Genomic DNA, 13,872 nt, shown 5'->3' on the forward strand with positions numbered 1-13,872 from the left:
CTGAACCCCGCCCTGTGCAACTGGGTCCTGGACTTCCTGATGGGCCGACACCAGGTGGTGAAGGTAGGCAACAACACCTCTGCCATGCTGATCCTCAACACTCAGCACCCTCCTGTACTCCCTGTTCACCCATGCGTGGCCATGCAAGTCTCCAACTCAATCATCAACTTTGCTGTCGACACAACAGTGGTAGGCCTGATTGCCAACAATGTTCCAGGAAAATAATCTCTCCTTCAACGTCAACAAAATGAAGGAGCTGATTGTTGACTACAGGAGACAGCAGAGAGAGAACGCCCCCTTCCACATCAATGGGGCCGCAGTTTAGAGGGTGAAAAGCTTCAAGTTCCTTGGCGTGTACGACAGTGTGGTGAAGAAGGCGCAACAGCGGCTTGGTCCCTAAGACCTCACAAACTTCTACAGATGCACCATTGAGAGCATCCTGTTGGGCTGTATCACCGCCTGGTACGGCAATTGCGCCATCTGCAACCGCAGGTCTCTCTAGAGTGTGGTGCGGTCAGCCCAACGCATCACCGGGGGCACACTGCCTGCCCTCCAGGACATCATCAGTACCCAGTGTCACAGGAAGGCAAAAAAGATAATCAAGGGCCTCAGCCACCCGAGCCAGGGCCTGTTCACCCTGCTACCATCTAGAAGGTGGAGACAGTACAGGTGCATCAAAGCTGGGACCAAGAGACTGAGAAACAGCTTCTATATCCAGGCCATCAGACCGTTAAACAGTCACCACTAGCCGGCCTCCGGCCAGTACCCTGTCCTGATCCTTAGACACTGTTCTAGCCGGCTACCACCCGGTACTCTCGGAAAGTATTCAGACCCCTTGACTTTTTCCACATTTTGTTATGTTACAGCCTTATTCTAAAATTGATTAAACATTTTTTTTAAATATCAATCTAAACACAATACCCCATAATGACAAAGTGAAAATAGGATTTTTGCACATTTATTAAAAATAAAAACATAAATATCTTATTATTCAGACCCTTTGCTATGAGACTCGAAATTGAGCTCAGGTGCATCCTGTTTCCATTGATCATCCTTGAGATGTTTCTATAACTTGATTGGAGTGGACCTGTGGTAAATTATTTTGACTGGACATGATTTGGAAAGGCACACAACTGTCTGTAGTTGACAGAACATGTCAGAGCAAAAACCAAGCCGTGAGGTCAAAGTAATTGTCCGTAGAGCTCCGAGACAGGATGCATGGTAGTATTGGTAGTATAAGATAGAAAAGTTTCTAAAACTGTTAAAATAATGTGTGTGAGTATAACAGAACTGATATGGCAGGCAAAAACCAGAGGAAAATCCATCCAGGAAGTGGGATTTTTTTTATGCAAGTTGTTTTCCATTGAATTCCTATTGACTATGTTATGGGTTAGGGCCCAGATTGCAGTTTCTATGGCTTCCACTAGATGTCAACAGTCTTTAGACATGCTTTCAGGCTTTTATTTTGAAAAACCATGAGTAAAAATACCTTTTGGCCAGTGGTCAGGGGAAGTATGCAGAGCTGGATTGGGCGCATGACCGTGAGCGCACCGTTCGTTGTTTTTCCTTTCTATTGAAAATGCTATTGTCCGGTTGAAATATTATTGATTATTTAGACAATAGACAACCTGAGGATTAATTATAAACATCGTTTGACATGTTTCGACGAACTTTACCGATACTATTAGGATGTATTCGTCTGCATGTTTTGACCGCCCTGGAGCCAGTGTATTACTGAACAAAACGCGCCAACAAAACTGAGTTTTTGGGACATAAAGAGGGACTTTATCGAACAAAACAAACATTTATTGTGTAACAGGGAGTCTTGTTAGTGCAACCATATGACGATCATCAAAGGTAAGTGATTCATTTTATCACTATTTCTGACTTTTGTGACTCCTCTACTTGGCTGGAAAATGTTTGTATGCTTTTGTAAGCGGGGCGCTGTCCTCAGATTATCGCAAGGTATGCTTTCGCCGTAAAGCCTTTTTGAAATCTGATACAGCGGCTGGATTAACAAGAAGTTAATCTTTAAGCCGATGTATAACACTTGTATATTTTATTAATGTTTATTATGAGTATTTCTGTATTTTGAGTTTGGCGCTCTGCAATTTCACCAGAAGAAGTTATACTGTGGAGATGTTTTTCAACGGCAGGGACTGAGAGACTAGTCAGGATCGAGGGAAAGATGAACAGAGAAAAGTACAGAGAGATCCTTAATGAAAACCTGCTCCAGAGCACTCAGGACCTCAGACTGGGGCGAGACAAGCACCCAGCCAAGACAACGCAGGCATGGCTTCGGGACAAGTCTCTGAATGTCCTTGAGTGGCCCAGCTAGAGCCCGGACTTGAACCCGATCGAACATCTCTGGAGAGACCTGAAAATAGCTGTGCAGTGACACTCCTCATCCAACCTGACAGAGCTTGAGAGGATCTGCAGAGAAGAATGGGAGAAACTCCCCAAATACAGGTGTGCCAAACTTGTAGCGTCATACCCAAGAAGACTCTAAGCTGTAAGGTGCTTCAACAAAGTACCGAATAAAGGGTCTGAATACTTATGTAAATGTAATATTTCATTTTTTAAATGTTATTTATATGGGAAAACAATTCTAAAAACCTGTTTTTGCTTTGTCATTATGGGGAATTGTGTGTAAATTGATGAGGGATAAAAACAAATCAATTTTAGAATAAAGGTGTAATGCAACAAAATGTGGAAAAAGTCAGAATACTTCCTGAATGCACTGTACATAGAGTCATTGAACACTGGTCACTTTAATAATGTTTACATGCTGTTTTACCCACTTCATATTTACAGTATATACTGTATTCTAGTCAATAGGTTAATTTGGATTTTCCAAGCTCTGATGCTGCTGGTGGTCATTAGTAGCCTACCAAACTTGCTAACTGCCTGGTACTCAGCACTCTATTGTCCCTATCATCACCCTGACATCAATGAAAATGTAATAAAAATTGTAATCAAACACTTCATGAGAGCCCGTGAGCTCATGTTGCGCAACCTTTCTATAGGCTAATATTTCTATGTGCATGAGAAAACTATTAAAACAAAGAGGAGGATCCCATCAGGTTTCTATAGGCTAGGCCTACTATATTTATTTCTCAACTTTCTTAATATTTAGCACATTGCTTCTCTTTAAAACAGGAGTATAGCCTACCTGGCTGGCATGAAAATGAACCACAGGAAAAGCATCCATTTGCTGTATTTTTTTCTCCTGGCCCTGTTTGGAGACCGGTGCATGATAATGGTCCATTCTAAATTAAACACATTTCACACATATATTATTTAGTATATCTAAAGACAAGATTAAATCAACAACGGTCTGATGGGTGACAATATTAGCCTATCACTTGTGATTTATATATTATCACTTGACGCCCAGCTTGTGTGCAGTAAGGCAAGAAACAGTGCATGCCTTTCTTTGGCGACTTTTTCAAATCATTGTCGAACACCTCATGTAGCCTAGGCCATAGGCCTATATGTTTTGATAAGGCTTGTATCACAACTAACCGCTGTACAACGGTTGTAGAGCCTAACTGGCATACATGCGCAGCTCATTTGCGGTCACTTGAGAATAGTGTTTTGCCGCTAATTAATTGCCTTTTACAACATTTGCGCTTATAGGCTACTAGTGTGTGCGCATTGCTACGCTTATAATGTGAGCTTGAAGATCTTTTTTAATAATAACTTGCAGATATTGTACAATCCAGGTGTACAAAGCTCTTAGAGACTTACCCATAAAGACTGTAATCGCTGCCAACGGTGATTCTAACATGTTTTGACTCAGGGTTGTGAATACTTATGTAAATTAGATATTTCTGTATTTCATTTGCAATAAATTTGCCAAAATGTCTAAAAACATGTTTTCAGTTTGCCATTATGGGATATAGGTGAATTCAGGCTGTAACAAAACAAAATGTGGAATAAGTCAAGGGGTATGAATACTTTCTGAAAGCACTTGCATACATATTTATAGACTCTGACATTGTTCGATCTGATATTTCTTAATTTTAGGTATTTGGCTTATTGTTTTGTATTGTTAGGTATACTGCACTGTTTGAGGTAGATGCATAAGCATTTCTCTGCACCTGCGATTACAATCAGCAAAATATGTATACACAACCAATAACATTTTATTTTATTTTATTTGCTATTGATCTGTTAAATAACAGAGTGTTGTGGATGACCTGTATGCTCCCCATGAGTACCTTAAAGAGTTTAAGTCAAGTCAGTCAAAGGATTGGCCTGTCACCCAGAGACTAGTCTTGCATAGCCATACCTCCAAATTACGTTGTTGTCACGCCTCCTTTGAGACATAAGTAAATACTCTAGCTGATTTCTGAGAGCCAGGAAACTCCCCTAATCCCAGACTGCAGAGGAACAGACCTCACGGGTTCTGAGGCATCTCCCCAAACTGCAGCTCCTAGATCCCTACTTGATTAGTAATTGGAGGATACACTTGAAAATAAAGATTTAAATGATGTTAAACCTGCAGGAGAAAAACAAATGAGACGACTCTGAGTCCATCTGGCACACAGAAGGAAACCTTTGGAAAATACTGGAAATTCCCCCATGTACTGTAATGCAATTAAGGCCAATTAAGAAATCGTCAGCAACATTCCAACCCAGAAGAAGGGGAATTCAGTTAAACTTGAGAGGAACGTTGTTGACATGATAACCTACTGTATCACACAATCTATCCTCTTCACTGACTACCTCTCCAAAATCTCTCAAGCAAGGACCTGGAATGTTTTTAACAGAGGTTCTGACCCGTATTGTTTCAGCTTGTTACTCCTTCATCCAAAAAACAGTGCCAAGGTTAGTGTGAAAGACATGCTGAGCCAGTTTGAAATCATTACTTGGTCCATTAGTCAAAGCATGAAGCCAGGTCTTGTTGGGACGTAACCACACAAGCTCTAAGTCCCTCATCTCACAGTTACTATGCTCCCAGTCCCAATGCAGTCTGGGGATGTGTCCTAAATGGCAGCATATTCCCTATATAGTGCACTAGTTTTGACCAGAGCCCTATGGGTCCTGATCAAAGGTAGTGCATTACATAGGAAATTATGAATAGGGTGCTATTTGGGACCTGGTCAAAGCAGAGCACTCAACAACTAGGCCCATAAACGCTGATAAAGCGACCTGGCTTGAATTTGGCCCCAGGTCTCAGCCCCTGATTTGGCCCAGGTGTTAACATGGCAGGAGACGAGTCTGGGCAAACGCCTGTTAGCACTTTGTCTTCCCGTCTGGTGTGAGTAAACGTTGACAGACAGACAGACAGGCGGGTAGACGGACAGACAGACAGCTGGACGGACAGACACGCACGCATGTCACACACACACGTAGCTGGAAAAACAGCGTCCAACAGATAGGGGAATGTGCGTGTGTGTATGCGTGTGTGACCAGATGTGCTAGAGGGCTTCAAGGCATCCATGGGCCGTTAAACATTTCCTGAGCACTGCCCACTCCAACAAACGCTCTCAACCCCCAATAAATATGCATCAGCTAACCCTGCTGCCATCCCTCCCCAACCCTCAGTATGCAGCGATTGCCTCCCCAGTCAGGTCAAATTCCACACATTGCTGTCCCCAGAACAGCTGAACAAGTCACGGAAGAAAATATGCCACAATTTGGCTGAATTACGTTAAAGTTGTTGACTAGCTGAACTATTCCTTGGCTGAGTCAACTGTGTAATTGGCCCAGTGGGTCTGTCCAGCGTTTTGAAACTGCACAGCTCATGGGTTGTTGTTATTTTCACTTAAGTGTGTAATTATAACTTGACACTGTGGAGAAATTATGCTTTTGGCTGATAAAATGTGCTTGGTTACGGTTAAGAGGTTTATCTGTCTGTCTCTCTTTCAGTTTCTCTTTCTCTCTCTACTCCTCCCTCCCTCTCTCCTCCCTTTCTCCCACTCTCTGGTATCTGTTGGAGCAGTACTGGGCTAGCCCCCAGAGAGAGAGGAGGAGGTTTGTTTCAGCCCCTCGCCTGCCAGCCTGCAGGCCCAAATTATTTTCAGCTGTGAGCTAAGCGCTGGTTACATGTTTGAGGGGAAACATCAACATTTTTTCCCCCTTCCCTCTCTTCTCTCCCTGCCTCTTCTTTCTCTACTGAAACCAAACAGGGAAAAAAATCAGAATAGAAATCCAGTGGATGGGGATGGGGGGAGGGGACATAAGAAGAATGTAATGTAGCCTCAGAAAAATGAAGTGTAGTTTTACATTTAATTTATTTTCTGGGTCAGCAAGAGGGGGGTGAGCATCACAGAGGAGAAGAACAGGGGGGAGGAGAGAGTAAATGGAGGGAGAGAGAGAGGAAAGAGGGGAGGAAAGTAGATATTGTGAAGAATATTATGAGTATAACGTTACACTGTGAAAAAGTTGAGGGTTTCAGCTCTCATTCATTGTTTGGAGCCCCAGGGTGAGAACACAAAGTGCTGTTCTATGAGTTCTGTTTGGCTCACTAAAGCACAGTATTCAATACAGTTGAACTTGTTCCATGGACCCTGAGGAACACTTTATTGTTGAGTTGAATGTTGAGTGTAACTCATGTTGACCATTACAGGCTCCAGGTTTCTGAATGAGTCATCAAACCTGGCACTAGCAGGCAGCTCCATATGAGACTCCCCTTCACTCTGAATGTGACAGGCAGTGAATCCATACCTAATAATGCTGTAAATCTGACAGTGTTGCATTGGTGCCCGGGCTGTTACTGTGGTAACTAAATCCATTGGAGCAAGAGAGGGGAGAGAGATAGAGTCAGCAGCAGGGTATCAGGACCCATCAGTAGGACCCACAACTTTTTTTATTTTTTTATTTAACCAGGCAAGTCAGTTAAGAACAAATTCTTATTTACAATGACATCCTTCCCCCTACTATACCAAACCCGGCCGATGCTGGGCCAATTGTGCGCCACCCTATGGGACTCCCAATCACAGCCAGATGTGATGCAGTCTAGATCCGAACCAGGTACTGCAATGATGCCTTTGCACTGAGATGCAGTGTCTTAGACCACTGTGCCACTCGGGAGCCCCAAATTTGAGCTGTTCTTGCCATAATATGGACTTGGTCTTTTACCAAATAGGGCTCTCTTCTGTTTACCACCCCTACCTTGCACAACACAACTGATTGGCTCAAATGCATTAAGGAAAGAAATTCCACAAATTATCTTTTAGCAAGGCACACCTGGTAATTGAAATGAATTGGTTGAGAGAATACAAAGAGTGTGCAAAGATGTCATCAAGGCAAAGGGTGGCTACTTTGAAGAATCTCAAATCTCAAATATATTTAGATTTGTTTAACACTTTTTTGGCTACTACATGATTCCATATGTGTTATTTCATAGTTTTGATGTCTTCACTATTATTCTACAATGTAGAAAATAGTAAAAAATAAAGAAAAACCCTGGAATGAGTTCGGTGTGTCCAAACCTTTGACTGGTACTGTATGTGTGTTTGTGCGTGATGTGTTTGTGAAAAACAAAAAATGTTTGAGTGTGGTATGAGCGGGTGATATATTCACTGGTACATGTGTGTAAAAAAGAGAGGGAAGAGAAGGGGAGCATAGGATGTGTTCAAAGAAGAGATGGGGGACTGTGACCATCTGCGTTGATGTTGTAAATCCCTGTCCCACAAAGCGCTGCAGACAAACACTGCTGTAACCTATACAAATCACACCATTGGGCCTGACCTGCCTGAGCAATGTGGACAATATCAGCGGCACACTGACTAGCTAACCCACTGGTGGCCTGGACAGCCTTTCACAAAGGAACCTGTCCTGCTTTACATGAGACACGAACAAAACTGGGTCATGTTTACTAGTGCGCAACATTTCAGATAGTACCTGCCCATTTCGGCCCGTTTGCTTCTGATTCATGCCTAGTGAATACAACCCAGGATACACGCAGCCAGGTCAAGGAAACAGACAATAATAGCAAAGAGGAGGCATCATGATATTCCACAACAATAGGACAACTGAGACTCTCCACTGTCAACTTCAGATTCCTGATTTTCAAGACATCTGTGACTAAATACGAGTCTGCATTCCTGTTGCCTCACGGCACCTCCCGGCGCCTCACAGTGAGTTAGCCATGGGCTTGTCAGTGACTTTGTCAGTGCCAGTATAACTGGTGTGTTTATTGGTGTGGAATCAGCATTTATGACTTATCTAGAAGGTCCCTGAAGGGATGTTCAGTGTCAGTGCTGAGGGGTGGCAATGTAGCCTAGTGGTTAGAGCGTTGGGCCACTAGCCTAAAGGTTGCTAGATTTGAATCCCCGAGCTGACAAGGTAAAATCTGTCGTTTTGCCCCTGAACAAGGCAGTTAACCCACTGTTCCTAGGCTGTCATTGTAAATAAGAATTTGTTCTTAACTGACTTGCCTAGTTAAATAAATAAATAAAAGGTCCTGTGTTGTCTGTGTTGAGTCTTGCTGTTGTCAGTTCTATTGTCAGTGGTGAGTCTTGCTGTTGTCAGTTCTGTTGTCAGTGTTGAGTCTTGCTGTTGTCAGTTCTGTTGCCAGTGTTGAGTCTTGCTGTTTTCTGTTCTGTTGTCAGTGTTGAGTCTTGCTGTTGTCAGTGGTGAGTCTTGCTGTTGTCAGTTCTGTTGTCAGTGGTGAGTCTTGCTGTTGTCAGTTCTGTTGTCAGTGTTGAGTCTTGCTGTAGTCAGTTCTGTTGTCAGTGTTGAGTCTTGCTGTTGTCAGTTCTGTTGTCAGTCGTGAGTCTTGCTGTTGTCAGTTCTGTTGTCAGTGGTGAGTCTTGTTGTTGTCAGTTCTGTTGTCAGTGTTGAGTCTTGCTGTTGTCAGTTATGTTGTCTGTGTTGAGTCTTGCTGTTTTCTGTTCTGTTGTCAGTGTTGAGTCTTGCTGTTGTCAGTTCTGTTGTCAGTGGTGAGTCTTGTTGTTGTCAGTGCTGAGTCTTGCTGTTGTCAGTTCTGTTGTCAGTGTTGAGTCTTGCTGTTGTCAGTTCTGTTGTCAGTGTTGAGTCTTGCTGTTGTCAGTTCTGTTGTCAGTGCTGAGTCTTGCTGTTGTCAGTTCTGTTGTCAGTGCTGAGTCTTGCTGTTGTCAGTTCTGTTGTCAGTGTTGAGTCTTGCTGTTGTCAGTTCTGTTGTCAGTGCTGAGTCTTGCTGTTGTCAGTTCTGTTGTCAGTGTTGAGTCTTGCTGTTGTCAGTTCTGTTGTCAGTGTTGAGTCTCGCTGTTGTCAGAGCTGTTGTTCATGTTCAGTCTTGCTGTTGTCAGTGTTAAGTCTTGAAGTGGTCAGTGGAGTTGTCAGTAATATTGCCAGTGATAAGTCTCGCTATTGTGAGTAGTGTTGTCAGTTTTATCTGCATGGCCAGTGTCTTAGAGCTCTGGAGGCCTGCCTGGCGCTCCTCACAGCTGCTTCACATAAAGATTTCATCCTACTGACCGTCCTGTCCCGTAGGAACTAACGCCATGACATCACCTCTCTTCTCAGGGAGCCTCCAGAATAGGGGAGCGCTCAGTAATTTCCACATACCTTAAAAGGACAAGGCCCCAGATATCCCAGCTAGCCAGAAGGGCCGCTACACCAAAGAGGGACTGTCCTGGATGATGATTCACTATAGTGGTTGAACTCTAATTGCTGCCCCAAGGAGACGGACTACAGTAGCAGAGCAGCAGAGCCAGATGGAGAGAGCTGCTCAAAACTGCAGAAGAGATTTGCAGTTTTTTTTCGCTCTCTGTCTCTGTCTCTGTCTCTGTCTCTGTCTTTGTCTCTGTCTCTGTCTCTCTCTCTCTCTCAGTGTAGGGACGTATCCATCCTCACACGATGTGGTTTTCTTTAACACATGGTAAAGCCTCGTCTGCAATCAATTTAACGCACCACTTCACATTTAGCAAGCTCTCTGCGGAACAGTGAACTTTGCAAACATTATTTTCTTTCTTTCTTCACATCCCTTTCCTTCGCTGTAGGAAAGCAATATGATGGGGTGTATGTGGGAGAGAGAGGCAGGGATGGGGGGATAGAGGGATTTCTAATCCTGTCTTTCTTTTTACTCTGAAGGAACTACTCCTTGAACAAGAGTATGCCAGAGGTAATGCTCAGCCAATTTGCTGTCAGCCCTGCAGGATCACAGGCAAGATATGACACGATGTGCCAGTTCAAATGATGTGCTGGGGATTTCACCGGATCACATGCTGACTTGACCTGCTTCAGTCTGACAGAGATTCATGAGAGGGGGGAAAGAGGCTGGTGAAGGTGAAGGCTGTATGAGAGAGTGAAGGAAGAGGGGGTGGGCAAATAAACAATGGAATTTCAGTCAGTCTCGCTCTCTCCCCTCCTCCCCCTCTCTACTGCCTGTCCTGTCCTGGGCCCTAGCCTCTTTCCCAAGCTGATTCCATAGCAGGGGTCTGGCTAGCAGCCAAGCAGGTCGACCGTAAGTGCAACAGGCCTCTGGACTTCTCTTTCCCTGTCCTTCCCCCTCTCACTCTTTTTATCCCGTTACCCTTTCCCTTGCTCCCTCTCTCTCTCTCCCTTGCCATCTACCTCTCTCCAACTATCCCTGCATTTCCTAGCTGGATGTAGTAAACATCCTGTTTTGTTTGTCCTTGTGTTTTTTGATGACAGACACCTAGACAGAGAGGAAGTGTGGATGGCAGGATGTGGGTTAAGGGCACTACTTCCTGTGCCCTCGCCATCCCACCTCACAATGGTGTAGGCAGATAAACTCCCACTGTAAGAACCAAGAGACCTCTTTTGACAAATGGGACAGTTCCTCTGCTCTGCTCTCCACAAGGATACAGAAGGAGGTTCCAGGGTCGATGAAAAAGGCCTGATTCCTCTCCACCTGTCAGAGCTGAGCTTGTAAATTTGCAGAAAACCCCACAGTTATCAGCCAGGAAACCGTAACAGGCTTTTAATAGTAAGGGCTTCTCTTCTATTCCTAGTGCAGCCCATTCCACATCCGACTGGCGCTGCAAATGGTGCAGGTAGCAGGCTAACAATGTGCTTAAAGACTAGGCTCCAGATGCAGAGGTTTAGGGAGAAGTTACTGACACCACGGTCTGATAAGCAGAGAAAATAACAATAATAAGAAGAAGAAACTGGTGTGGGCTCAACTCTACTTCTTGGTCGTAAGTATAGAAAGTAGGGATGTGTACAGTTCTTAGAATATTAGAATATCTGAACGGACATTAGTATTCGAATTTTTGTGTGAACATAAAACATTTTTGAGTGAACATAAAATTATAGCCTATTATAGGCCTATTTTAAGCTGATTTTAACACTGAAAAGGCTTTTTCTAAATTAAATTTGAATATCCATGTGACATTGTTACATACAAGGATATACATCAGGTATATTTCACTGGTCATCCCCAAAGCCAACACATCCTTTGGCTGCCTTTCCTTACAGTTCTCTGCTGCCAATGACTGGAACGGAAAGCTAGAGTCTTATATCTCCCTCATTAACTTTAAGCATCAGCTGTCAGAGCAGCTTACCGATCATTGCACCTGTACACAGCCCATCTGCAAATAGCCCACCCAACTACGTCATCCCCATGTTGTTATTTTTTTTTGCTCTTTTTCACCCCAGTATCTCTACTTGCACATCACCATCTGCACATCTATCACTCCAGTGTTAATGCTAAATTGTAATTATTTCGCTACTATGGCCTATTTATTGTCTTACCTCCCTAATCTTATTACATTTGCACACACTGTATATAGTTTTCTTATTTTGTGTTATTGACTGTACGTTTGTTTATCCCATGTGTAACTCTGTGTTGATGTTGTTGTCTCAATGCTTTGCTTTATCTTGGCCAGGTCTCAGTTGTAAATGAGAACTTGTTCTCAACTGACCTACCTGGTTAAATAAAGGGGAAATTTAAAAATTTCAAAAATGTACCATGGCATTTCTAATGATTCATTTCATAAAGCAAACTTTTCAATGTAGTTTTATGATGTGCACGATGCAAACCATAAAAAAGACCGGTAGCCAACTGGCGTGTAGCTTGTTGTTAACATCAACATGTTAAATGTGCAACCAGAGGGAAAAAAATTCTAGATCACCTTTACTCCACACACAGAGACGCGTACAAAGCTCTCCCTCGCCCTCCATTTGGTAAATCCGACCACAAATCTATCCTCCTGATTCCTGCTTACAAGCAAAAATTCAAGCAGGAAGCACCAGTGACTCGGTCTATAAAAAAGTGGTCAGATGAAGCAGATGCTAAACTACAGGACTGTTTTGCTATCACAGACTGGAACATGTTCCGGGATTCTTCCGATGGCATTGAGGAGTACACCACATCAGTCACTAGTTTTATCAATAAGCGCATCGAGGACGTCGTCCCCACAGAGACTGTACGTACATACCCCAACCAGAAGACATGGATTACAGGCAACATTCGCACTGAGCTAAAGGGTAGAGCTGCCGCTTTCAAGGTGTGGGACTCTAACCCGGAAGCTTACAAGAAATCCTGCTATGCCCTGCGACGGATCATCAAACAAGCAAAGCATCAATACAGGGCTAAGATTGAATCATACTACACCGGCTCCGACGCTCGTCTTATGTGGCAGAGCTTGCAAACTATTACAGACTACAAAGGGAAGAACAGCCGCGAGCTGCCCAGTGACACGAGCCTACCAAACGAGCTAAATCACTTCTATGCTCGCTTCGAGGCAAGCAACACTGAAGCATGCATGAGAGCATCAGCTGTTCCGGACGACTGTGTGATCACGCTCTTCGTAGCCGACGTGAGTAAGACCTTTAAACAGGTCAACATACACAAGGCTGCGGGGCCAGACGGATTACCAGGACGTGCGCTCCGGCATGTGCTGACCAACTGGCAGGTGTCTTCACTGACATTTTCAACATGTCCCTGATTGAGTCTGTAATACCAACATGTTTCAAGCAGACTACCATAGGCCTTGTGCCCAAGAACACAAAGGCAACCTGCCTAAATGACTACAGACCCGTAGCACTCACGTCCATAGCCATGAAGTGCTTTGAAAGGTTGGTAATGGCTCACTTCAACACCATTATCCCAGAAACCCCAGACCCACTCCAATTTGCATACCGCCCAAACAGATCCACAGATGATGCAATATCTATTGCACTCCACACTGCCCTTTCCCACCTGGACAAAAGGAACACTATTGTGAGAATGCTATTAATTGACTATAGCTCAGCATTCAACACCATAGTACCCTCAAAGCTCATCACTAAGCTAAGGATCCTGGGACTAAACACCTCCCTCTGCAACTGGATCCTGAACTTCCTGACGGGCCGCCCTCAGGTGGTGAGGGTAGGTAGCAACACATCTGCCGCACTGATCCTCAACACTGGAGCTCCCCAGGGGTGCGTGCTCAGTCCCCTCCTGTACTCCCTGTTCACCCACGACTGCATGGCCAGGCACGACTCCACCATCATTAAGTTTGCAGACGACACAACAGTGGTAGGCCTGATCACCAACAGCAACGAGACAGCCTATAGGGAGGAGGTCAGAGACCTGGCCGGGTGGTGCCAGAATAACAACCTCTCCCTCAACGTAACCAAAACTAAGGAGATGATTGTGGACTACAGGAAAAGGAGGACTGAGCACACCCCCATTCTCATCGACGGGGCTGTAGTGGAGCAGGTTGAGAGCTTCAAGTTCCTTGATGTCCACATCAACAACAACCTAGAATGGTCCAAACACACCAAGACAGTCGTGAAGAGGGCACGACAAAGCCTATCCCCCCTCAGGAAACTAAAAAGATTTGGCATGGGTCCTGAGATCCTCAAAATGTTCTACAGCTGCAACATCGAGAGCATCCTGACTAGTTGCATCACTGCATGGTTCGGCAATTGCTCAGCCTCTGACCGCAAGGCACTACAGAGGGTAGTGGTAAAGAGGTCCTGCCATCC

Source organism: Salvelinus namaycush, chromosome 8 (genome assembly GCF_016432855.1).
Source record: "Salvelinus namaycush isolate Seneca chromosome 8, SaNama_1.0, whole genome shotgun sequence".
Lineage (NCBI taxonomy): Eukaryota > Metazoa > Chordata > Actinopteri > Salmoniformes > Salmonidae > Salvelinus > Salvelinus namaycush.